Below are 20,617 nucleotides of genomic sequence, written 5' to 3' on the forward strand. Positions count from 1 at the left end.
GAAGGCACGCCAAAACTGCGACACAAACTGAACCCCGCGATCAGATACAATATTTTGGGGAACCCCATGTAGGCGAATTATTTCCTTTACAAAAATCGTGGCAAATTCTTTTGCCGAGGGTAGCTTTTTTAACGCCACAAAATGTGCCATCTTTGAGAACCGGTCGACCACCACTAAGATAGTGGTGCACTTCTGGGATTCTGGTAGGTCAGTGATGAAATCTACTGATAGATGAGACCAGGGACTGGAAGGAACCGGTAGTGGTCTCAGGGGACCCTCCGGAGGACGCCGCCGACTCTTATTGCGAGCACAGACCGAGCAACCCCTCACAAAGTTGCGGATCTCCTGAGACATGCCTGGCCACCAGAAGTATCGGGAGCAAAGCTCCAGGGTCCCCTGGAACCCTGGATGCCCGGCGAGAGCCGACGAGTGGGACTCATCCATGACTCTAGGGCGTAGGGTCTCTGGCACAAACCATCTGCCCTCCGGCACCCCTGACGGAGCTTCCTGCTGAGCATCCTGTAGTTGAGGGACGAAGTTAGACTCTAACACTGCCACCACCACGCCGGGGGCTAAGATATTCTCGGGAGTCAGGGTCCCACTGTCTGGTACCCCGAAACTCCGTGACAGGGCGTCCGCCTTCACGTTCTTCTCTCCGGGGATATATGTCACGACGAAGTTAAACCTGGCGAAGAACAACACCCACCTGGCCTGACGAGCAGTGAGTCTTTTCGCATTGGCGAGATATACCAGATTCTTGTGATCAGTATATACGGTAATTGGGTGTCTAGCACCCTCAAGATGGTGTCGCCACTCCTCCAGAGCCCATTTGATAGCCAACAATTCCCGGTTACCCACGTCGTAGTTGCGCTCTGCTGAATTGAACTTTCGCGAAAAGAACGCACATGGGCTATAGCCAGACCTCCCACTGACTTCCTGCGACAATACAGCTCCTGTCCCCACTTCCGACGCGTCTACCTCAATAAAAAAGGGTAGTAGTGCGTCCGGCTGTATTAGCACCGGGGCAGTCGTGAATGCCTTTTTTAGACGGCTAAAGGCCTCAAGGGCTGCAGGCGACCACTTACCCAAGTCAGCCCCCTTCTTAGTCAAGTCGGTCAGAGGTTGAGCAATAACTGAGTAATTTCTAATGAATTTGCGGTAGAAATTTGCAAAACCTAAGAACCGCTGGAGAGCCTTGAGGTTGTCGGGTCTGACCCATTGGGAGATTGCTGCTACTTTATCAGACTCCATCTGAATCTCTGTGGGGGAAATTACATAACCAAGGAAGGATACTTGTTTAGAGCCAAATGTACATTTCTCTAATTTGACAAAGAGTTGATACTCGCGCAAACGGGTCAGGACTAACCTCAGGTGCCGCACATGTGAATCCCAGTCAGGTGAGTACACCAGGATGTCGTCCAGATAAATGACCAGAAATACCCCCAGGAAGTCGTGGAAGACTGCGTTCATAAAACCCTGAAACACAGCGGGGGCATTACAGAGTCCAAAAGGCATGACCAGACATTCAAAATGTCCTAACGGGGTGTTGAACGCTGTCTTCCATTCATCTCCCTCTCTGATGCGAATTAAATTGTAAGCCCCCCTTAAGTCCAGTTTGGAGAACCAGCGAGCCCCTACCACCTGATTCAACAAGTCAGGAATTAGGGGCAAGGAGCACTGGTTCTTCACAGTGATTTTATTCAAGGCCCGATAATCCACACAAGGCCTTAGTGTCCCGTCCTTCTTCTCTACAAAGAAGAGACCTGCCCCGGCAGGGGACCTGGACGGCCGGATATGTCGGTTGGCCAGAGCTTCCGAGACATAGGACTTGAGGGCTTCGTGCTCACGACCGGACAGATTGAAAATGGCTCCCTTAGGGATGGGACCGTCGGGAATCAGGTCGATACCACAGTCCCACTCCCTATGAGGGGGCAGAGCCTTAGACAGTCGTTTGGAGAACACATCCTGAAAGTCTGACAAATACTCCGGAATGAGCACCGTATCTGCGGAGCACACAGCTATGGTAGACAGGTGATTGTGACACGATGACCCCCAATGAGTCAATTCCCGGGTGGACCAATCAAATTGGGGGTTGTGCAGTGCCAACCAGGGCATACCAAGCACCACATCAACCGACATTTTTTCCATAACCAAGAAAGACAGTTCTTCCGAGTGGAGGACCCCCACCGTGAACTGTAATCTTGGGGTCCTCCATCGTACCAAGCCTGTAGAGAGAGGGGTGGCATCAATGCTGGTAAAATGAATTGGCGTCTTCAACGCCACAAATTCCGCCATCAGAGAACGGACAAAACCCAGACTTATCAAGTTAGCGGCTGCTCCGGAATCAATAAACGCCCGCCCTGATCGGGAAAAATCCCCGAATCTAACATGACACGGTACCAAAAGTTTAGGAAGTACCTGAAGTCCTAGGCAATCCTCCCTGCAATCGCCTAGGACTCGGAGTTTTCCGCCGGTCCCGGCTGCGGGCGTTGAGACCTCAGTGGGCAGCTTATCACCCGATGTCCAGCTTTCCCGCAGTAGAGGCAGAGACGATGCAACAAACGGATCCGGCGTCGCTCTTTGGGGTCCAGCGGGTCCACCTCCATCGGATCGGGCGCAGAGACTGGTAAGGAGGAGGAGGGACCAGGGCCACTGACCTCCCTGACTCTACGGGTCTGCCTGTCCTGCTTCCTAGACCTGAGCCTCCTATCTGCTCTCACCGCTAGCTCCATAGCCTCCCTTAAGGACCCGGGAACGGGATGGGAAATTAACAGGTCTTTAACTGCGTCCGAGAGGCTCTGCAGAAAAACGTCCTTCAGCGCGCTATCGTTCCATGTCGTATCCCCCGCATAGCGTCTGAAGTTGGAGCAATAGTCCTCCACACACGACAACCCCTGCCGCAGCGCCAACAACCGTGAAACCGCCAACCCCGCTCGGTCCGGTTCGTCGAAGATACCCCCGAGTTCCTGAAAAAAGGAGTCCACGGACTGCAGGCAGGAGGAACCCTCGGGGATGGAGAAAGCCCATGTCTGTGCCGAGCCCCGCAGCAGGGACATTATCAGCCCGACCCTCTGAGCCTCCGACCCGGAAGAACGGGGACGCATGCGAAAAAACAGGCGACACGCCTGTCGGAAAACAAAAAACTTGTTCCTCTCCCCAGAAAACACCTCGGGAAGAGGGCACTTGGGTTCGGGGCTGGTTGAGGCGTCCGACCCCTGCGACACTCCCCGCTGCTCCTGGGCCACCATGCGGGCGGATAAATCCTGGATCACAGGCACCAGGGCCTGCAGCTGGTTCGCGAGGGAACTGATCGCCTCCATGACAAAAACGGTTTTAAAGGGCCAGGTATTATGTTACGGCACTCTGCCCCCCGAGCGCCAGTTGGGGTGCCCTGATCTCCTGCACCCCACTGTCCCTGCCTACTTGCCTCGGCCCTGGCTAACCCCAGGCGGACAACTGGGCGGCAGTCCCTGCACTGGCTAGGGACCTGGCGACTACCTAGATGGAACTACTAACAGGGGACAGAGTGCCGACAGGAGAGGCAGGTGTAACAGACCAACAAAAACAGACAGAGTGAATCAAGGCTGGAGGTGAAGCTCACAGGCAAACGAAGGATACTGACAAGCAACTAGGACAGACTAGAATAGACCTGACTAGAGGCTAGCAGAACCATTAACTGGCAGTGAGTTCAGGTCACTGCCAGTCTTTTAACTAAAAGCCTCCGCCCCGGGGCGGAGAGTGGGAGGAGCCGACTCTCCCACTGTTGCATAAGGGAGGTGGATGAGAGCGGGCGGCACCCTACGGGCGGACACGCCCACGCCGCAGCACGCCGGCTGCTCCACGCTGCTGCATGCTGGCTGCTCCACGCCGCCGGGAGATCCCTGACAGCACAGCTCCGGGACGCCGAAGCCGAGCTCGAAGCGGCGCGCGCCGGCCGCGGGACCCAGCGCCGCCCTGCATGGTAACAGGTGGGCTTCGGCCCACACTGCATGCCCCAATCTGACTCATTTTTTTTATAAATAGACACAGGCAGGTACAACTCCCCTATGTGAATTCCGGGTGAACCCACAGCATGGGTGGGTCCCAGGAAGCCACCGGCGGTACATAAATAAATCCCATTGCAGTGCTCTGCACAGCTGAGCTTACGTCAGATTAAATACAGGTGGGCTTTGCCCCACACTGCATGCCCCAGTCAGACTGTTTTTTTTTTATAAATAGACACAGGCAGGTACAACTCCGCAATGGGAATTCCGTGTGCACCCACAGCATGGGTGGCTCCCAGTAAGCCACCAACGGTACATAAAAATATCCCATTGCAGTGCCGCCCTTAAAGCTGAGGTAGCGTGAGAAGAAATGCAGGTTGGCTTTGGCCCACACTGCATGCTCCAGTCAGTATGTGTAATTTACATTGTCACAGGCAGGTACAACTCCGCTATGGGAAGTCTGTGTGCACCCACAGTATGGTTGGCTCCCTGGAACCCACCGACGGGGTGGGTTGAGTGAGTGACAGCATATTAGCCTGCCATGGACAAGTTTGTCCTCCACACCATTGTCTGCCTGCTGGAATATTTGTAGTGCTTATGGCGGTTGCGCCTGTCCTACTGCGATTTTGCCGATGACGATTGTACCTGCCTTGTGGCGATACTGCCTATGGCGACCGTGTCTGCTTTGAAGAGTAAGGGGTATTGGATTTTTGGCTTTTTCTGTGAATTATACATAACATTGCAGTGCGCCGAATAGCAAAGGTAATGTGAGATAAAATGCAGGTAGGCTTCGGCCCACACTGCATGCCCTAGTCAGTCTGGGTCATTTTTTTTTGTGCCATGTACGTTGAACACCGCGATGGGAACACTTAGTGCACCCATAGCATGCACAGACCCCTGTAATACTCCTGTAGCAAAGGTATAAACTGACCCCACTAACAGTTATGTTGCAGAAGTCGAGGGAAACGCTATTAACACTTCTGTATTAACAGTATAGACGGACCCCTGTAACATTTCAGTAGCTACAGTATAGGCAGAGCGCAGTATTAGTGGGATTTCAGTAGTAACTGTATAGATAGGTAGACAACACCTATGTGGAAAAGCTAGACAAGAGAGGGGCATTTGATTGCAATGAAAAGGATATTCAAGGTACTGAAAGTTTGCACTCCTCCTCATCTCAAGCTGAAATATGGAAAGGCTTCATTCATATGTTTTCTGTTGTCCATTTCAAAGTTTTAGCAAATAGCAATCCAAGTTTCCGGCTACTAGCACACATCTTTCTTAGGAATTACCAAAGATGATCACAAGTAAAGGCCTCATCATCAGTCAGTCCAAAATCATTCAGGGAGTATGTGGTTCTTGGCTGGCCTGCTTCCACGAAGGATTGGTGCCTGCTGCTACTCTGTCCCTTACCCTGCAGGGATGCTGTGTTCTATAGTCACCTGTATTCTGACCTCAGCTGTACGCTTATCTTTGGACTTAGCAGTACCAACAAGTTGGAAGCCACCATTGCTCTACCAGTCGGCTGAAAGCTTCAGCTAGGGATAACGGACTAGTACCGCGGTTTTATTTAGTTGGCTTTCGGAATGTGGCCAGGATTAAGTGGGCCGTGGCAGAGGGGGGGGGGGGGGGGGCTTTCTTATTGTGTCGTTTAAGGTGAAATTCTTGGACTGCCGCCAGACGGACCACTGCGAAAGCATTTGCCAAGAATGTTTTCATTGTTGAAAGAGGAGGGGGATGTTTTTGAGGCAGTACGTGTCCGTGGTTATATGCACCTTCCCAGTAATCACATTGCTGAAAAATTGTTGCGCCTGGGGACCTAGTAGCGCAGTTTTATTTAGTTGGTTTTCAGAATGGGGCCAGGATGAAGTTGTGGAGTGTGGACCTATTAGCACGGTTTTATTTAGTTGGTTTTCGGAATGTGGCCAGGATTAAGTGGGCCGTGGCGGGGTGTGGGGGTGGGGGGCTTTCTTATAGTGTCGTTTAAGGTGAAATTCTTGGACTGCCGCCAGACGGACCACTGCGAAAGCATTTGCCAAGAATGTTTTCATTGTTGGAGGAGGAGGAGGGGGATGTTTTTGAGGCAGTACGTGTCCTGTCCACGTGTCCGTGGCTATATGCACCTTCCAAGTAACCGCGTTGCTGAAAAATTGTCGCGCCTGGGGACCTAGTAGCGCGGTTTCATTTAGTTGGTTTTCGGATTGTGGCCAGGATGAAGTTGTGGAGTGTGGACATAGTAGCCCGGTTTTATTTAGTTGGTTTTCAGAATGTGGCCAGGATTAGGTTGTGAAGTGTGGACCAATTAGCGCGGTTTTATTTAGTTGGTTTTCAGAATGTGGCCAGGATTAAGTGGTCCATGGCGCGGGGGGAGGGGCTTTTTTTTATTGTGTCATTTAAGGTGAAATTCTCAGACTGCCGCCAGATGGACCACTGCGAAAACATTTGCCAAGTATATTTTTATTGTTGGAGGAGGAGGGGGATGTTTTTGAGGCAGTACATGTCCTGTCCAAGTGTCCGTGGTTATATGCACCTTCCCAGTAACCACGTTGCTGAAAAGTTGTCAAGCCTGGGGACCTAGTAGCGTGGCCTCGCCGCCATCATGTCTTTGGGAAGCCTCTGTTTCCACAACCCTGTAACATAGCAGTAGCAGCAGTATAGGCAGAGCCCAGAATTTGTAACATTTCAGTGGTAAGAGTATGGACAGACCACAGTAACATTTCCGTAGCAGCAGTATAGGGAGAGCCCAGTATTAGTAACATTTTAGTAGTAGCAGTATACACTGGCCCCAGTAACATTTCAGTAGTATCAGAAGGTACAGACCCCAGTAGCATTTCACTAGTAACAGTAGGGACAGACCCCAGTAACAATTCAGTTGCAGCAGTAGGGACACACCCCAGTACCTTTCCAGTAGTATCAGTTGGGAAAGACCCCAGTAACATTTCAGATGCAGCAGTAGGGACAGACCCCAGTAACAGTTCAGTAGTATCAGTAGGACAGACCCCAGTAACATTTCAGTTCCAGCAGTGCAGACAGACCCCAGTAAGATTTCAGTAGTATTAGTATAGACAGACCCCAAAAAATTTCATTGGCAGCAGTGTAGACAGACCCCAGTAACATTTCAGTAGTAACAGTATAGACAAACCCCTGTAACATTTTAGTAGCAGCAGCGTAGGCAGAGCCCAGTAACATTTCGGTAGTAACATTATAGACAGACCCCTGTAACATTTCATTTGCAGCAGTATAGATAGAACCCAGTAACATTGTGGTACTAACAGTATAGTCAGACCCCCGTAACATTTCATTGGCAGCAGTATAGACAGACCACAGTAACATTTCAGTAGTAACAGTATAGACAGACCCCTGTAACACTTCATTTACAGCAGTATAGACAGACCCCAGTAGCATTTCATTGGCAGCAGTAAGACAGACCCCAGTATCATTTCATTTACAGCAGTATAGACAGAACCCAGTAACATTTCGGTACTAACAGTATAGTCAGACCCCAGTAACATTTCATTTGCAGCAGTATAGACAGACCACAGTAGCATTTCAGTAGTAACAGTATAGACAGACCCCTGTAACATTTCATTTACAGCAGTATAGACGGAACCCAGTAACATTTCGGTACTAACAGTATAGTCAGACCCAAGTAACATTTCATTTGCAGCAGTATAGACAGACCCCAGTAGCATTTCAGTAGTAACAGTATAGACCGACCCCTGTAACATTTCATTTGCAGCAGTATAGACAGAACCCAGTAACATTTCGGTACTAACAGCATAGTCAGACCCCAGTAACATTTCATTTGCAGTAGTATAGACAGACCCCAGTAGCATTTCAGTAGTAACAGTAGAGACCGACCCCAGTAACATTTCATTTACAGCAGTATAGACGGAACCCAGTAACATTTCGGTACTAACAGTATAGTCAGACCCCAGTAACATTTCATTTGCAGCAGTATAGACAGACCCCAGTAGCATTTCAGTAGTAACAGTATAGACCGACCCCTGTAACATTTCATTTGCAGCAGTATAGACAGAACCCAGTAACATTTCGGTACTAACAGCATAGTCAGACCCCAGTAACATTTCATTTGCAGCAGTATAGACAGACCCCAGTAGCATTTCAGTAGTAACAGTAGAGACCGACCCCAGTAACATTTCATTTGCAGCAGTATAGACAGACCTCAGCAACATTTCATTGGCAGCAGTATAGACAGACCCCAGTAATATTTCAGTAGTAACAGTATAGACAGACCCCAGTAACATTTCATTTACAGCAGTATAGACAGACCCCAGTAACATTTCATTGGCAGCAGTATAGACAGACCCCTGTAACATTTCATTGGCAGCAGTATAGACAGACCCCAGTAACATTTCAATGGCAGCAGTATAGACACACCCCAGTAAAATTTCAGTAATAACAGTATGGACAGACCCCTGTAACATTTCATTTAAAGCAGTATAGACAGAACCCAGTAACATTTCGGTACTAACAGTATAGTCAGATGCCAGTAACATTTCATTTGCAGCAGTATAGACAGACCCCAGTAATATTTCAGTAGTAACAGTATAGACAGACCCCTGTAACATTCCATTGGCAGCAGTATAAACAGACCCCAGTAACATTTCATTGGCAGCAGTATAGACACAACAAAGCAACATTTCAGTAGTAACAGTATAGACAGACCCCTGTAACATTTTAGTAGCAGCAGCGTAGGCAGAGCCCAGTAACATTTCGCTTGTAACAAAATAGACAGACCCCTGTAACATTTCATTTACAGCAGTATAGCCAGACCCCAGTAACATTTGAGTAGTAACAGCATAGGCAGACCCCAGTAACATTTCATTTGCAGCAGTATAGACAGACCCCAGTAGCATTTCAGTAGTAACAGTATAGACCGACCCCTGTAACATTTCATTTGCAGCAGTATAGACAGAACCCAGTAACATTTCGGTACTAACAGCATAGACAGACCCCAGTAACATTTCATTTGCAGCAGTATAGACAGACCCCAGTAGCATTTCAGTAGTAACAGTAGAGACCGACCCCAGTAACATTTCATTTGCAGCAGTATAGACAGACCTCAGCAACATTTCATTGGCAGCAGTATAGACAGACCCCAGTAATATTTCAGTAGTAACAGTATAGACAGACCCCTGTAACATTTCATTGGCAGCAGTATAAACAGACCCCAGTAACATTTCATTGGCAGCAGTATAGACACACCCCAGTAACATTTCATTGGCAGCAGTATAGACACAACAAAGCAACATTTCAGTAGTAACAGTATAGACAGACCCCTGTAACATTTTAGTAGCAGCAGCGTAGGCAGAGCCCAGTAACATTTCGGTTGTAACAAAATAGACAGACCCCTGTAACATTTCATTTACAGCAGTATAGCCAGACCCCAGTAACATTTGAGTAGTAACAGCATAGGTAGACCCCAGTAACATTTCATTTGCAGCAGTAAAAACAGACCCCAGTAACATTTCATTTGCAGCAGTATAGACAGACCCCAGTAGCATTTCAGTAGTAACAGTATAGACCGACCCCTGTAACATTTCATTTGCAGCAGTATAGACAGAACCCAGTAACATTTCGGTACTAAAAGCATAGACAGACCCCAGTAACATTTCATTTGCAGCAGTATAGACAGACCCCAGTAGCATTTCAGTAGTAACAGTAGAGACCGACCCCAGTAACATTTCATTTGCAGCAGTATAGACAGACCTCAGCAACATTTCATTGGCAGCAGTATAGACAGACCCCAGTAATATTTCAGTAGTAACAGTATAGACAGACCCCAGTAACATTTCATTTACAGCAGTATAGACAGACCCCAGTAACATTTCATTGGCAGCAGTATAGACAGACCCCTGTAACATTTCATTGGCAGCAGTATAGACAGACCCCAGTAACATTTCAATGGCAGCAGTATAGACACACCCCAGTAAAATTTCAGTAATAACAGTATGGACAGACCCCTGTAACATTTCATTTAAAGCAGTATAGACAGAACCCAGTATCATTTCATTTACAGCAGTATAGACAGAACCCAGTAACATTTCGGTACTAACAGTATAGTCAGACCCCAGTAACATTTCATTTGCAGCAGTATAGACAGACCACAGTAGCATTTCAGTAGTAACAGTATAGACAGACCCCTGTAACATTTCATTTACAGCAGTATAGACGGAACCCAGTAACATTTCGGTACTAACAGTATAGTCAGACCCCAGTAACATTTCATTTGCAGCAGTATAGACAGACCCCAGTAGCATTTCAGTAGTAACAGTATAGACCGACCCCTGTAACATTTCATTTGCAGCAGTATAGACAGAACCCAGTAACATTTCGGTACTAACAGCATAGTCAGACCCCAGTAACATTTCATTTGCAGCAGTATAGACAGACCCCAGTAGCATTTCAGTAGTAACAGTAGAGACCGACCCCAGTAACATTTCATTTGCAGCAGTATAGACAGACCTCAGCAACATTTCATTGGTAGCAGTATAGACAGACCCCAGTAATATTTCAGTAGTAACAGTATAGACAGACCCCAGTAACATTTCATTTACAGCAGTATAGACAGACCCCAGTAACATTTCATTGGCAGCAGTATAGACAGACCCCTGTAACATTTCATTGGCAGCAGTATAGACAGACCCCAGTAACATTTCAATGGCAGCAGTATAGACACACCCCAGTAAAATTTCAGTAATAACAGTATGGACAGACCCCTGTAACATTTCATTTAAAGCAGTATAGACAGAACCCAGTAACATTTCGGTACTAACAGTTTAGTCAGATGCCAGTAACATTTCATTTGCAGCAGTATAGACAGACCACAGTAATATTTCAGTAGTAACAGTATAGACAGACCCCTGTAACATTTCATTGGCAGCAGTATAAACAGACCCCAGTAACATTTCATTGGCAGCAGTATAGACACACCCCAGTAACATTTCATTGGCAGCAGTATAGACACAACAAAGCAACATTTCAGTAGTAACAGTATAGACAGACCCCTGTAACATTTTAGTAGCAGCAGCGTAGGCAGAGCCCAGTAACATTTCGGTTGTAACAAAATAGACAGACCCCTGTAACATTTCATTTACAGCAGTATAGCCAGACCCCAGTAACATTTGAGTAGTAACAGCATAGGCAGACCCCAGTAACATTTCATTTGCAGCAGTAAAAACAGACCCCTGTAACATTTCATTGGCAGCAGTATAGACAGACCCCAGTAGCATTTCAGTAGTAACAGTATAGACCGACCCCTGTAACATTTCATTTGCAGCAGTATAGACAGAACCCAGTAACATTTCGGTACTAACAGCATAGTCAGACCCCAGTAACATTTCATTTGCAGCAGTATAGACAGACCCCAGTAGCATTTCAGTAGTAACAGTAGAGACCGACCCCAGTAACATTTCATTTGCAGCAGTATAGACAGACCTCAGCAACATTTCATTGGCAGCAGTATAGACAGACCCCAGTAATATTTCAGTAGTAACAGTATAGACAGACCCCAGTAACATTTCATTTACAGCAGTATAGACAGACCCCAGTAACATTTCATTGGCAGCAGTATAGACAGACCCCTGTAACATTTCATTGGCAGCAGTATAGACAGACCCCAGTAACATTTCAATGGCAGCAGTATAGACACACCCCAGTAAAATTTCAGTAATAACAGTATGGACAGACCCCTGTAACATTTCATTTAAAGCAGTATAGCCAGACCCCAGTAACATTTGAGTAGTAACAGCATAGGCAGACCCCAGTAACATTTCATTTGCAGCAGTAAAAACAGACCCCAGTAACATTTCATTGGCAGCAGTATAGACAGACCCCAGTAACATTTCAGTAGTAACAGTATGGATAGACCCCTGTAACATTTCATTTAAAGCAGTATAGACAGAACCCAGTAACATTTCGGTACTAACAGTATAGTCAGACCCCAGTAACATTTCATTGGCAGCAGTATAGACAGACCCCAGTAATATTTCAGTAGTAACAGCATAGACAGACCCCTGTAACATTTCATTTGCAGCAGTATAAACAGACCCCAGTAACATTTCATTGGCAGCAGTATAGACAGACCCCAGTAACATTTCATTTACAGCAGTATAGTCAGACCCCAGTAACATTTCATTTGCAGCAGTATACACAGACCCCAGTAACATTTCATTGGCAGCCGTATAGACAGATCCCAGTAACATTTGAGTAGTATTAGTAAGAGTATAGACAGACGACTGTAACATTTCCGTAGCAGCAGTATTGGCATAGCCCAGCATTAGTAACATTTCATTTTGCAGCAGAATACACAGACTCCAGAAACATTTCAATAGCAGCAGTGTAGGCAGACCCATGTAACATTTCTGGAGCAGAAGTATAGGCAGACCGAAGTAACATTTCTGTCGCAGAAGTATAGGCAGACCCCTGTAGCATTACTGTGGCAAAAGTATAGGCAGGCAGACCCAGGTGACATTTCTGTAGCAAGAGTGTAGGCTAACCCCTGACACATTGGTGTACCATGAGTGTAGGCGAAGGCCAGAAAAATTACTTGGATTACAGTATAGACAAAGCCCCCAAAAATTGCTGTACCAACAGTACAAATGTACCCCTGAAAAATTGCTCAACCGAGAAGGCAGGTGAAGCCCATTAATATTTTAGCTTACTGTGTCTTAATTTGTAACAGAGCCTGGAGGCAGCCCTGTTTAAAAAAAATGGTTCATGTTGAAGTTTCAAAGCTTCAGTTAGAAAAGTCGAAATATTGTTAGACAAAAGTTATATGAGCCCTTTGGGCCGCAGAAAAATTGGCAGTTCAGCGTGCTGACAGGATGTTTCAGGAGGAGGAAGACTAATATCATAGCCAGATTGACAAAGGTAAATGTCCCTTTTTTTACGGTGATAGAGAAGAGTGCTTTTATCTGCAGTTGCAGCGAAAAGATTGTTTTGGTAACGCTGCTCTCCGCTGGTGGAGAAGAGAAGTCTGGGTAAATCCAGGCTTTGTTCATCTTTATGAGTGTAAGCATGTCAGCACTGTCAGTTGACAGGTGGGTACGCTTATCCGTGATGATTCCCCCAGCTGCACTAAACACCCTCTCTGACAAGACGCTAGCTGCGGGGGAAGCCAACACCTCCAGGGCATAGAGCGCGAGTTCAGGCCACGTGTCCAGCTTTGACACCCAGTCGTTGTACGGAGCAGAGGCGTCACGGAGGACGGTGGTACGATCGGCTACGTACTCCCTCACCATCTTTTTACAGTGCTCCCTCCGACTCAGCCTTGACTGGGGAGTGGTGACACAGTCTTGCTGAGGAGCCATAAAGAGCAGCTGAAACTACTTACCGAGGTCCGCCGCACTGCTCCCCGCTGTCCCGATGCTCCGGGCCCCGTAGCCGTCCTTCTGCACATGCGCGCCAGGCGGCATTACGTCAGCCGCATGCGCAGAAGGCCCGGCGGCGCGGGAAATTTAAAATCTCCTGGCTCACGGCTCCTGTAGGTAGCCGGGAGGCAGGAGATGTCAGCGGGGACCACGGTGAGCAGTCCCCGGTAACGCGATCGCCATTATCCAAAGGATAATGGCGATCGCGAAAAAGTTAAAAAAAAATAAATGTTTCAGCTGCCCTCATGGATCCGATCCATGAGGGCAGCTGAAAATACTCACCTCCATCCTCCACAATCTCTCCGGTGATCTGGAGCCGCCGCGGGCTTCTGCGCATGCGTGCCAAGGGGAAAATGGCAGCGCATGCGCAGAAGCGCCGAAGCGCCGCGAAATTTCAAAATCCCCTGTCTCCCGGCTACCTTCAGTAGCCGGGAGACAGGAGATGTCACCGGTTCCCGGGCACGTGATCGCCGATATCCAACTACCGGCGATCAAAAAAAAAAGTTTTAAAAAGTTGTAGTTTCATCTCCCCTCATGGATCCGATCCATGGGGGGAGATGAAAATGCTCCCCCAAGGTCCCCAAAAGCCCCCCCAAAACACAGGGCATTACCCTCTACTGTGCATGCACCGAACAAAATGGCGGCGCATGCGCAGTAGAGCCTAAGGCAAAAGTTGTCTTAGACATAGTAACTTGCAGGGACCAAAGTAATTGGTCCCTGCTGACATGGGTGGCTGTTATAAACCTATCACAGCCATCAATGTCATTTGTTTAATAAATATGGCACACAATGAGTCCTGGTATCTCTCCCCTGTCACTCAGAGCGATTTGTGACAGGAGAGAGATAGCTGAGAAAAATCGTGTGCCATATAGCGAGTTAAAAGAAGAAAAAAAAAACGTTATTACCCGCCTTCACCTTCCCTTATACCCCAATTACCCTATTTTATCCCTGTCCACTTTTTTGGGGGCTATTTTTTTTTTACCCCCATTAAAAAAATTTTTAATAAAATGGAGCGTAGGCGCTACACCGCCGAGCAAGCGTACGCGCTGCTCTTTGCGTCAAGCTCCGGTAGCGATGCTACCAGCGAGTCGGAGGAGGAAGAGGTTTTTTTTGAGAGTGACGACTCTGCCTCCAGCGCTATGGAGGTAGAGGAAGTCGTTGGGGCAGCGGGGCCAAGTTATGCGGCGCCGGCCACTGTGTGGATTGCCGCAAGTTTGTTTGCACCCCGCATCCCAGAATTTTTAGCGGCTCCAGGCGTTAATCTGGATGTCGCAAATTTCACCCCATTTAATTTTTTTCATTTATTCATTACCGACGATGTGCTGCAGTTAATTGTCCAGCAGACAAATATATACGCTGGACAATACGTGACCGCGCACCCCACGTCGGTTTATTCCGTGATGTGGACCGCCGTAGATGTCCCTGAGCTAAAAAAAATTTTGGGACTTATTTTTACTAATGGGACTCGTAAAAAAGTCATCAATACGGTCCTATTGATCCACGAGCGCCATTCACGCGACGCCCGTATTTGCGTCGATAATGCCCTGACGCAGATACGAAAACATTCTGCGTATTCTTCATTTTGCGAATAATACGCAAATCCCCGTGAGAAGTGACCCAGCGTACGATAGACTGGGCAAATTAAGGCCCCTTATATCGTTATTAAGGGACGCCTTTAAAAACATTTATACCCCCCAAAAAAATCTGGCGGTGGATGAATCGCTGATGAGTTTCAAAGGGCGTTTATCTTTCCGCCAGTTTATTCCCTCAAAGCGCGCAAGATACGGCATAAAGCTGTACAAAATCTGTGAGAGCGCCACAGGTTATACTTGCGACTTTTTTATTTATGAGGGCAGGGATCGCCAATTAACCACCCCCCCCCCCCCCCAACTGCCCTGAAGACATTGGCGTCAACGGGAAAATTGTGTGGGAGCTTGTGGGCCCTTTTTTAAATAAGGGGTACCACATATATTGACAACTATTATACGAGCGTCCCCCTTTTTAAAGCATTACACGCCGCAGGTACAGGGGCCTGCAAAACTATCCGTAAAAATAGGGTAGGATTCCCACAACCCCTTGTTTCCAGGTGTGTCGACAAAGGCGCGTCTTACGCACTGGCCTATGACCCCTTGCTGGCAGTTAAATGGCGTGACAGAAAGGACGTCTTTATGTTGTCCACTGTGCACGCAGACACCTCCGTTACAGTTAGTGAGGGGGGCTGCAGCGGAGAAAATTTAACCGGTCTGCGTCACAGAATATAATAAATTCATGGGGGGGCGTCAATCTGTCAGACCAGGCGCTACAGCCATATCTCGTAAAACGCAAAACGCGAGCTTGGTACAAGAAGGTAGCCATCTACCTTATACAGATGGCTACCCACAACGCTCACGTAATTTTTAAATCGTCTGGGGGCACACTGAGCTTCCTCCAGTTTCAGGAGGCGCTCGTAGAAAATCTTTTATTTGGGACCACCGCACCACAAGACGCATTGCAATCGGAGGAGGTGCGGAGGCTAACGGCGCGTCATTTTATGAATCCCATCCCCGAGACTGCGAGCAAAAAATACCCCCCAAAAAAGTGTCGCGTCTGCACTAAGCAAGGGAGGAGGAGGGATACGCATTTTTATTGCCCCACGTGCCCATCCCACCCTGGCCTTTGTAATTACCCCTGCTTTGAAATTTGCCATACAGTTTTACATTATTAATTTTATTTCACATATAAAAAATGCCAAAAGGGGGTGTGGGTGGGGGGGGGGGGTCTTTTTAGGGAATCAATTTTACTTTTATTAGTCCGTCTCCCCAGTTTTTCCTGCTTGAAACAAAAAAAACCTTTCCTAAAAGTGTCAAATTTAGTGAAGAAAATGAAATCACATTTATATTTCACTCACATTATAATTATTTTAAAAAATAAAAATGTAGCGTCAGAATGCCCAGTACACCCCTAGATAAATTAGCTAAGGGGTCTTGATGTCAAAATTGGGTCACTTGTGAGGGGCATTTTATTATTTTGGCAGTTTATTATCTCTACTAGTGTGCAATGGGGCCTGTAAATGATTCAGTTGCGCCCTAAAATCAAACGGGTGCTCCATACACTATAGGCCTAGCCATGCGCCCTCTAAGAAGATTGGGGCTACAATGGGTATGTTTCTGAGCAAAGGACAAAAAGGGGTATCCATTTTGGGGTGCAGGTCTTTATTCATATATGTGCTGTACAAAAAAATATCGCTTTTAAAATGACAGAATTACCAAAAAAATGAAAATCGTAATTTTTCTCCTGCTTGGCTTAGATTCATTCAAAAACTGTGAAGTCAAAAAAGACATCGTACCCCTAGATAAATTGGTTAAGGGGTCTAGTTTTCAAAATAGGGTCACTTGTGGGCGTTCTCCATCGTTTTGGTCACTCAAGGGCTCTACAAGTGTACAATAGGGCCTCAATCTCATTCAAGCAAAATTTCTGTTCCAAAAGTCACCGGTTGCTCTTTTCATTTTGGCCCCATTGTGCATTCAGACATAAGATTAGGGCCATAATGGGTATATTTCTGAAAACAGGACAAACAGGGGTATCTATTTTAGGGTGCAAGTCTTTATTCATATATGTGCTGTACAAAGAAAACGCTTTTAAAATGACAGAATTACCAAAAAAATGAAAATCGTAATTTTTTCCTTCTGCTTGGCTTAGATTCATTCAAAAACCATGAAGTCAAAAAAGACATTGTACCCCTAGATAAATTTGTTAAGGGGTCTAGTTTTCAAAATGTGGTCACTTGTGGGGGTTCTCCATCGTTTTGGTCACTCAAGGGCTCTACAAGGGTACAAAATAAAGTAAACGGATGGAAATATATATCTTAGCAAAAATTTCTATATTATGTTTGCACATATTTGAGATATTGCAGTTGGAAATGTGAAAAAATGACGATTTTTTCAAAGTTTTCCCAATTTTGGCGCTTTTAATAAATAAACACAAATTCTATCGGTCTATTTTTTCCGCCTAAATGAAGTGCAACATGTGGCGAAAAAACAATGTCAGAATCGCTTGGATATGCAAAACCTTTCTGGTGTTTTTCCATGTTAAAGTGACACATGTCAGATTTGCAAAATTTGGCCTGGTCATTAAGGTGCAAACAGGCTTGGTCACTAAGGGGTTAAGACAACTAGAGCAATGGAATGTACTAGATAAACCACATGACAGTGTGGTTTTAGCTAGGCACAGGGACACATATGTTGAGAAAAGATAAGAACTTTAAGAAAATTAACTGCGCCACTTGGAACTCTGTCAAGAAAGTTAGAATGTATCCAATGAATGCAATTTAATGTCTAAAGTAACGAATCAGATGTAGGATTGAAAACCATTCAGTAATGTTGTGACACCCCAATGTATGGGGGCTATAAATAAAGCTGCCTGATTTGGGTCAGGTAGGAATATTTTACTGAAGCCATACTTGTGTGGGCTCTGTTATTTTATTCCTCTGTCATATGACATAATTCGCTGGTTACACCTTACTTCCTTTCTAATGGCTTTTTGCTGCAACCAACTATAAAAAAGAAACAAAAAACAAACAATGGCAGAATTCACGTGTTTTCTCTCCCTGCTATCATAAAAAATTATAAACGTTTTACAATATAGTAAAGGTCTAGGTCCTAAATAGGAAAAGTAAAGGGGTCACAGCTTTATTATTCAATGCCAAATGCAAAAGTATTGCCACACCTATGTAATGTAACTTCCCGGTGTCGTTCAAACATAAAATTTGGCACAACCATTTTTAGGTCCTGAATAGGAAAAGTAAAGGTGTTGCAACTCGAAAATTCAATGCTAATTGCAAAAGTATTGGCACCCCTGTGTAATGTACCAAATCTAATTCTCTGACTTCCCGATGTCGTACAAACATGAAATTTGGCACGAGCATTTTTTAGGTCCTAAATAGAAAAAGTAAGGTCCTAAATCAAAAAAGTAAGAGGGTCCCAACTTGATTATTTAATGCTAATTGTAAAAGTAAGTGCACCCCTATGTAATGTAACTTCCCTGTGTCGTACAATCATGAAATTTGGTGCGAAGATTCTTTAGGTCCTAAATGAGGAGAGTGGGAGGGATGGCACATTCTGCAGAGGGACATGGGTATATGCAGCCTGAGGAGAATCTAATGCTCCTCTATATGTATATAGATTTTATTCCTCAGCTACTCTAAAGTAACTTTGATTTCATAAAATTTTCTGTGCGAATAACACATAAACACCGGAATCAAATTAACTCAGGGAAGCTGAGTATATCAGCCAGTAGAATATATTTACATATGGATCTATATGCCGCAGGATATAATACAGCACCTGTATACATCCATGCCCACCCGTATCACATGTTGCATCCAATCTAGTGGCGGCCCAACAGGGTATTAGAGCTGCCCTTCAAGTGTCCAGTTTTCTGCAATAAATGATCCTTTTGCTCTAATATTGTAATTGTTTACCTATATCAATGTTACAATCACACAAATCATATTTCATTCAATTCCAACAACTCATTCTGGGTGCTTGACTGTTTTTTGACATAGAGTATATTGAACTGGTTGAACAAAGTAAGAAATAACAATGTATTTGAAGTAGTCATATTTAGGGCCTGAATAGTTTAATTTTCCTTCTTGACATATCCAGTGCACATGTGTGCTCAGGAAATGGTCCTTGTGCAAGACCATAAGTTGTCATGTGTGACTGTAAATACCCACTGAGAGCTGATATCTAGTGATGCTGCTAAAAAGACACGCAGGTCAACAGATCAACATTGACAGCATACACAGAGTACTGGGTCTGAAACCCACAGACCCTAAGCGGCTGAGAGATGTCATATGTAGAATTCACTTTTTTAAAGACAAAGAGGCAATTCTATGACAGGCACATATTAGTAAAGACTTGATACATGACGGGGCCACAATTTTAGTTCTATCAGACCCTGCAAGGCGCACGTTTCAGCTACGCAAAGCTCTAAAACTGGTAGTGGATGCCCTACGAGAACAGGATGAGATTGTCTCTTTTTCCCTGAAACCCAATCCAGGGCGACCAAAGAACTGTGAAATCTTCTCTTGAGCCCATTTCTCAGGCTAGTACTTACTCAAAGCGGAATTTTTGTTCTACCTTCTCCAGCCATTGGGAAATCTGTGGGGGTTCCCTTTCCTTCCAGCACAGTTTCACAGCAGAGATTAGAATTGTCAGAAGGATTTTGTTTGATGGTTTAAGCTGGCTTGTAGGAAGCCAGTTCAGAATCTCCTTGGGTGTGAGAGAAAAGGAAGTGCCACAAATTGTGCTAATAAGGTTAGTGATAGAACGTCAAAAGGGTCTTATTCTGGAGCATTTCCACCAGATGTGTAGGAAGGTTCCCTTCTCTGATTCGCATCTCCAACACCTGTCCAAAATCCCTGCGTTCACTTTTGTCATGGCAACAGGCATGCTGTACGATCTGGTCAAGATTTCGTAGGAGTTCTCCTAAATGCAAACGTATGTAGAGAAGCCATGTGAGTTCCGCAGTACTGGAAGGTTTCAGCTTTATTGAGATTTATCTCCAGGTCCCTTTCCTACTCCCTGAGGAACCAAGGTTTGTCAGGTGAGGATTGTAAGAAAAGACATTTGTATAGATGTTTTACCATTTTCTTAGGGCGGGAGGGGAGAAAGAGGAAGGTCTCGAACCAGAGGGGATCTCTCAGTTTACTGAAACTGGAGTTCTGGAACCTTCTCCAGGAGTTGTAAAGGCTTATCCTACTCAGTGGGATGGTGTTGATCCGGTTATCTAATTGGGCCGGGTTTTTCAGCGTGGGGCCTTTTATGATATTGTAAATAGAGAGGTTATTGAGTTTGTCCCATATCCCTTCTACTCTAAGAGGCCTGTTTGCCAGAATGCCTGGGATCAGACAGGCAGGGGTCATTGGGGGTAGGGACTTATAGTCGGCTGATCCCGTATGTAATGCTCTGATCACCTTAATTGTGCCCTTTGTGATGGAGCTCAGTAACCTAAGTTTGCCCAAGGGAGGTCCGTCTGCCCAAAGTTATATTTGATTTTCTTTTTTCAACAGAGTCCTCTCCATCTCAAGAGTGCATGAGGTTAGATAAGTTATATAAGGCGTTATAGTACTTCTCAAACTCCTCGGCCACGTCCTCAGTGGATGTCACTGTTGTTCCAGTGGGGATCCTGATCTGTGAAATAAAAGTTTTTCCTTTTTGCTTCTTGATGAGCTTTGACATAGTTTTAGTGACCCTGTCC

This window comes from Eleutherodactylus coqui, chromosome 4, assembly GCF_035609145.1.
Source record: "Eleutherodactylus coqui strain aEleCoq1 chromosome 4, aEleCoq1.hap1, whole genome shotgun sequence".
Classification (NCBI taxonomy): domain Eukaryota; kingdom Metazoa; phylum Chordata; class Amphibia; order Anura; family Eleutherodactylidae; genus Eleutherodactylus; species Eleutherodactylus coqui.